This window comes from Podarcis melisellensis, assembly GCF_964234715.1.
Source record: "Podarcis melisellensis genome assembly, chromosome: 13".
NCBI classification, from domain to species: Eukaryota; Metazoa; Chordata; class Lepidosauria; order Squamata; family Lacertidae; genus Podarcis; species Podarcis melisellensis.
Window position 1 is genome coordinate 29,156,287 of NC_138545.1, and position 6,957 is coordinate 29,163,243.

The 6,957-nt window shown below is 43.9% G+C and overlaps 1 protein-coding gene across 1 annotated transcript in view; it reads right to left on the minus strand.

The window, feature by feature from the left end:
- Positions 1-6,471, minus strand: part of LOC309355469 (gasdermin-A3-like) — an 18,397-nt gene extending 11,926 nt beyond the window's left edge. Inside the window, exons 1-2 of the mRNA XM_081886376.1 lie at positions 6,415-6,471; positions 2,619-2,787 (exon numbers count right to left, since the gene is read on the minus strand). The gene's annotated coding sequence lies outside the window, so the exon portion shown is untranslated. The remainder of the gene's footprint in view (positions 1-2,618; positions 2,788-6,414) is intronic.
- Positions 6,472-6,957: the final 486 nt, after the last annotated feature.

Consider the following 6,957-nt stretch of genomic DNA (forward strand, 5'->3'; position numbering starts at 1 on the left):
ATGTACAGTGTGAATATGACTGCTGTCCCATCCCCACGGTTGAAGTAAGCGTCAACTGCCATGGGGGCACCATTTTGTTTTTTTGCCTCACGCAGCAAAATATTTTAGGCTGGCCCTGGTGCTGTCATACCTGCAACTTTTCAATTCTCAGGGCACATCTGGTTCTTGGGCGCTCCTCAAATTGCAGCCCCAAGCTACTATTTGAAGTTGACTGTGGAACTGGGCAGTGCATTAGGCCTTAGGCTTTCAGAAAACGAGTGAGAGAACGCTCTCCCAAACAACATTTACAAACCATTTTGAAGCATTAAAAAAGGCTGTATTCTGAGGCCCAGGTTGAATGCAAAGTGGTTTTCCTCCCAGTATTTTTCCCCCCCTGTTAACTTTGAAGGAGTTTTAGTTGAAGAAAACCACTTCTTTAAGCGTGTGGTGATCACCTCACTTGCACATGCTGCCAGTGGTGAAATCTAAGGCTGGCAAAGTACTGAAGTGTCGCTGTTGTTTTATAGGCTGCCGTCCTGCTTGTAATTAAGTGATCGCTCAACTGGTCTTTATTTATTTACAATATGTATAAACTGCCTTTCATTATCAAACTCCAGGGCAGGTTACAGAACACATTAAAGCAGCAATAAATTTAAACCGTAAATACAGCAAGCCACAACAGAAAAAAATAGAAAGCATAGTGCTAACAGCTGAGTATGAAGATCAGCAAATGTGAAATAACTAAGGGCTTATACGCACTTACTGTGTCCAAACAGTTGCCCCTCCCCAAGAAAGCTTTCCTTGCAAAAAAAAACCCTGCTCTTTGAAGCTGAATTGGAGCAAACATCAGTTTGGGTTTTCTGTGGACTGACATTTGTTCCGATTGAGCTTTAAAGGGTGGGTTTTCAGGGGGAAAGCTCTGGAGTAAAAAGAAAAGGGGGGGTTAACAACCCAGTTAGAAATTACTTTAGACAGTGAGAGGAGATGGAGGAAACACAGAATGGAAGCCAAAAGAAGAAGAATGAAGAACAAGGAGGAGGAGGAGGAGGAGGATGAAGAGAAGGAGAAGAAAAAGAAGGGAGAAGGAGAGGGAGGAGGAGAAGGAGGAGACGGAGATAAAAAAAATGAAAGGGGGTTCTATATTCCTCACTGTGATTGAAAGTAGATTCTGTGTCTGGAAACGTTGAAGGTAGAAGAGAGAGGGAAATCCCTAAAAGGAGAGTCAGCAGAAAAAAATTAGAAGATCCAGCCCTACTATTAGGTAGAGGGAAGCAGTGGGTGCCTCACACCCTGTTCTGTGCCCCACGGAGCTCTCCTTGCTGCCTTGAGGTGAAGTGAAGGATGCTGCCCCATCATCCCCAGTGTTGAATTACACTTCACCTTCTGTCATGTTGGCTTCAGTACAAGGAAAGGAGCAGGCGCCATCTTGGCCTTTGCTTCAGGCAGTCAAATATGGGGCCAGCCCTGACCACCAGGTCACTGACAGTGCAGAGAAGCATTTGTCAAGAACCCTAACCCTAACCCTTAAGAAAAGGTGTGGTTTTTCTTTCAAGCTGTCCATGTGCTACAAAATGCGTACAGGCAGCATGGTTACAAAAATCTGCTTGGGCTGGTCCTGTTTATAGGCTGATGTAAACACTAATACAGTGGTACCTCTGGTTACAGATGCTTCAGGTTACAGACTCCGCTAACCCAGATATAGTACCTCGGGTTAAGAACTTTACCTCAGGGTGAGAACAGAAATCGTGCGCCAGCGGTGCAGCAGCAGCAGGAGGCCCCATTAGCTAAAGTGGTACCTCAGGTTAAGAACAGTTTCAGGTTAAGAACAGGCCTCCAGAACGAATTAAGTTCTTAACCCGAGATACCACTGTAAGATAAAGGCTGATTTGGAAGAAAGCACATGAAATTCAAAAGGAAGGTAGTCAGCTTGCCCACCCTGCCACTTGCCTTTAACAGTCCCATCAGTCAGAGAAATTCAACAGGTGTAGCTTTCCTTGTTAAAGTTCTGCCCGTCAGGTAACTCTGGCAGATGCATGAGCACCATCAATGAGAGAAAAGAGGAGTCTTGGCCCCAAGAGACACCATGAATTTGTTCAATCCAGCTGCCTTTTGAGTTTTTTTCTTTCTTACTTACTTTTTAAATGCTTTAAAAATGACAGGCTAAAATGACACTCCTGCCAGCTTCACATTAAAAGCGAAAATGTGTGACTTGGCATGGGGGAATAAGGTTGGAAGTTAAAAGAGAGAGAGGGACCAGAATGAAAATACACAATTACTGACGTTTTAAAAAGTTCTTTCAAACCGAGAGTGGTGAGGTAAGCTGGGAACGAGGATCGGATTGTTCTTGTTAAAAGTTTCGTTTATTCAATGCACAGAGAAGCAAAAGGAAAAGGGGGAGGGAAACACCGAGGTATTTGCTAAAGATTTCCTGAGTTGCTGGATTATATCACATCAATAACTTTGTAATTAGTAATGATTTATCTTCAACATTTTCAGAGGTGCAAAGAACCTATCTTAGTTTCACTCCCAGCTACCTGTGCTCCTTCCGGGTGTAAAAGTGAGGTGGGAGATTGTGGGATGTCATGAAGACATCGAAACAGGATTTCTTGGTTTCTTTCAGAAAATAGTTTTTGACTTACCTGAATCCTGAAGCCTTCAGGTTTCTTCTTTAAAAGGGGGGGGGGCTTCCTTGGTTGACAAGAATAACTCCGGATTCAGCAAGCTCAACTGCAATCTCCCTGCTCATGAGCTTGCCAACAACACTCTTAAAGGAATTGTGAAGTGAACTGCTGGACGCTTCATTTTCTGCTAATAAAGGGAAGTTGGACATCCTTTTTTTAACCCTCCTTATGAGTCACAGAAACCGCTAGGTACTGGCATGTTCAACTGGCTAGAGAGCAGATGAGTGATCAGTTGAGGTGAGAGGGTTCACATGTGCCACGACCTGCCTTGAAGTCGTGCCCTTTTACCTGTAGACAGAAATCCCAAACAAGTGAGGTAGAACTTATGGGTCTTCTGTAGTGACAGGAAAAACACTCTGCACATACTCGGTAAAACTTAATTTCTTTATCATTGATTCGGTTGCCCTAGGGCTTAGCGCTGGCAATAAGCAGAGTGGGTTCGAATTAAAATGTCAAGAACCAGCGTGGGGAAATGGGTAACAGAGAGAACCCTACACAATTATTCCTGATTATTACAACCGCTACTGGTACAAAATGTGGCAGAGTGGATATGCTCTGTTCCAGACCCTCCAAGTGTCCCTATTTTCCAGGGACTGTCCCAGATTTACAGAAGCTGTCCCCTTTTCTGATTTGATCCTGGAAACTTCCACTTTTTCTTAGAACGTCCCTATTTTCATCAGAGAAATGTTGGAGGGTATGGAGTTATGTAATCCCCAAAACAAGGAGATAACTATACCACCTTTAGAAAACAACTGAAGGCAGCCCTGAACAGGGAAGTTGTTTAATCTTTAATTCTTTATTACATTATTATATATGTTGGAAGCTGTCCAGAATGGCCAGGGCAACCCAGTTAGGCGGGCAGGGTATTATTATTATTATTATTATTATTATTATTATTATTAAATAGAGTGTCCCTATTTTTATCAGAGAAATGTTGGAGGGTATGCTATTTCATTCGACTGTGATTCCTCCCAGTGGTCAGTCAGCTTTCTGAACCATAGAATTTTATTTTATTTTTGTATAATTTATATTAAAATTTTGTTTTACATTTTAGAATATCCATTTAAACAACCTTAAAATATCAGTGACTTCCCTTCTTCTCTTTCCGTGGTTCCTTTTGCAAAACATAAACGCCTGCATATTTTATAGAAACTAAACCGTTCAGTATTCCATTATTACATCCATCAAAACTTATTTACACTGTTGAATTTATCTTAATGCTGCCCACATTTTCAAATGTATGCAGTTTCCCCCATATATTCAAGAAACGTTTTCCAATCTTCTTTAAACGTTATGTTCTCCTCGTTCTCTTATTCTATATGTTAGGTCCGCAAGCTGTGCATATTCCATCAGTTTAAGTTGCCATTCTTCTTTGGTTGGGACTGAACCATAGAATTTTAGAGCTGGAAGGGACCACAGAGGACAGCTAGCCCAACCTCCTGCAATGCAGAATTCTTTTTGCCCAACATGGGACTTGAACCCACAACCTCTCTTTAGGCTTTTTGTAATTTATTGCAATTTAAAGAAAGTTGGCATTTGAAATTTAACAAAAATGTCCAAACTCCTTTTTTTTTTTTAACACAATCCCACACAGGATAAATCGGTGGACATTGTCTCCCATCTTTGGTTTAAGGAAAGTTGACAATACCAGGCCAGGGATCAGAATAGACTGTACCAATCTCATTCACATCTCTGGTTTGCCATGTATCAACTGTCTTTGTTGTCATACTTGTTCATACGTCATCCATTAAGGGATGCAGGTGGCTCTGTGGTCTAAACCACTGAGCCTCTTGGGCTTGCCGATCAGAAGGTCAGAGGTTCAAATCCCCGCAATGGGATGAGCTCTCATAGCTCTGTCCCAGCTCCTGCCAACCTAGCAGTTCAAACGCACGCCAGTGCAAGTAGATAAATAGGTACTGCTGCGGTGGGAAGGGAAATGGCGTTTCTGTGCACTCTGGTTTCCGTCATGGTCCTCCATGCGCCAGAAGCAGTTTAGTTTTGCTAGCCACATGACTTGGAAAGCTGTCTGTTGACAAACACTGGCTCCCTCGGCCTGAAAGCGAGATGAGCGCCACAACCCCATAGTTGCTTTTCACTGGACGTAACTGTCTGGGGGTCCTTTACCTTTACCATCCATTATAAGTTTATGCAGGAGCGCAGTTCTTTCAGTTTGCACCGAGTGGGGTGAGAGAGTTGGGAATGCTGCCCAAAGTTTTTGCACCAATCCAGAAGCTATGGGCAACAGCTGGCAAAGATGCACATACACTGAACATCCTAAATCACTCCCCTGGAGCCAGTGGCGTAGCGTGGGGGGTGCAGGGGGGGCTGGCCGCACCGGGCGCAACATCTGGGGGTTAGGGTTAGGGGGCGCAAATCCACGGGTTAGGGGGTGCAAATTACTTGCCTTTCCCCGGGTGCTGACAACCCACGCTACGCCACTGGAGCACAACAGAAATGACCTGCCGCTCTTCACATGCTTCAAGCGCGCCATTTCCCCCTGGGAAGACACAGTATCAATCCTGTCTTCACAAAATGAGCGACTGTGTTGATAGTAGATCTTGATTAGCAGGCCGTGCCCTGCATGAGGTTTCCAGCCTGAACTTCTCCTGCCACTGGCAGCAGGTGAACTGGGAGCTGAGGCAGAGCCAGCCTACCCATCTGGCAAGATGAGGCAGTCGCCTCGGGCGGAAAATCTAGCCTCTTCCATGCTCACCAACTTCCACCATGGCCGCCTCTGTCATCAGGGGCAGCGTTGGAAGGGTTGTGGAAGAGAAGAAGGCATATGGCAGCCCATGTTGGAAGTATAGATTTTGGCGAATTTCCTCTAAAATATCTCAAAAATATATTTTCTCTCTCTCTCGATTTTGCAAAAAAACAAAACAAAACCTCAACTTTTGTGTCCAGATTTTCACTTCCTAAAATATGGCAACCCTAGTCTTGCCTGAAGTGGCCAAATGTCCTGGGCCAGCCTTGAGTTGAGGGGAAGATTTAATGTTGATTTTTTAAAAGCAAACCTTTTCTTCCAATCCATCTGCAAAAGAGTCTCTGATCAGATGAAAACTGTACAGTACATACTAAGACATGGGACCAGGGGTGAACGAAGGCATCGCGACACCTGGGGCAGGGCGTCACTACCCTTTTATCTAATTTGATTCTTTTATCTAATTTGATTCTGTCAACTTAAGCTGCCACTCTTCTTTGGTTGGGACCTCACTCGTTTTCCATTTTGGGGCTAACAAAACATGGGCCACAGTAGTGGCATACATAAATAACCTTTTTTGACACCTGGGAATTTCAGTCTGAATTGTCTCCAGCAGAAAGGACTCTGGGGTTTTTTGGGAAAGTACCGGTACTTTTAAACTTTTTTTTTTCAATTCATTATGGAAGATTTCCCAATACTCTTTGACCCTTTTACAGACTTAACATATAGAATAAGAGAACAAGAAGAACATAAGTTTAGAGAAGATTGGAAAACATTTATAGAATATATGGGAAATAACAGTGTAGAGCTGAAAACACTGGTAGCATTACGATAAAATCGACAGTGCAAGTAAGTTATGATGGATGTAATAATGGAATACTGAATGGTATATGCAGGGATTTGTGATATGTAATATGAACCATGGAAAGAGAAGAAGGGAAGTCACTGATATCTTAAGGATGTAAAATGAGTATTTTAAATTGTAAAACAGAAATTTAATAAAAACATATATACAAAACAAAACAAAAAACTCGACTGCCCTCAATTCCACACCTGCAGGTCTTGAACAAAATGGTTTCCAAAGCCCTGGAAGCTACTGGCAAATCCCCACACTCAGCCTCGTTTGCCCTTTACACGTTGTAACCGTTCCCACACGACCTCAAAACGTAGTCAAACAACCAGGGTAGGTGGGGCCCCTGAACACAATGGCAGAGGAAAGGCGTGCAGTGGGTGCGGTCCACCCCGGGTGCCATCCCTGAGGGGGGTAGACACCCCTGAGGGGGGACTCAAGGGGGCTGGCCCCGCCCCCCGGGTGCAGAACATGTGCGCCATTCCGGGTGCCAGAGCAGCTAGCTCCGCCTCTGCCTGAATACGAGATCTTGAAAGTCTTGAATCCCCTTTAAGTACATGGGGGTAACCAAGGGAGGGTGCAGTGGGGGCAGCTGCCCCCAGATCAAGTAAAATAATAGAAATACTTAACTAACTGACCAATGACGTCGGTTCTGCCCTCCCCCCTAGCAAAAATCCTGGCTATGCCCATGTTTAAGAAACAGAATATACCCATGTGGATTATATAGGCGCAGGTTTTGCTTAAGA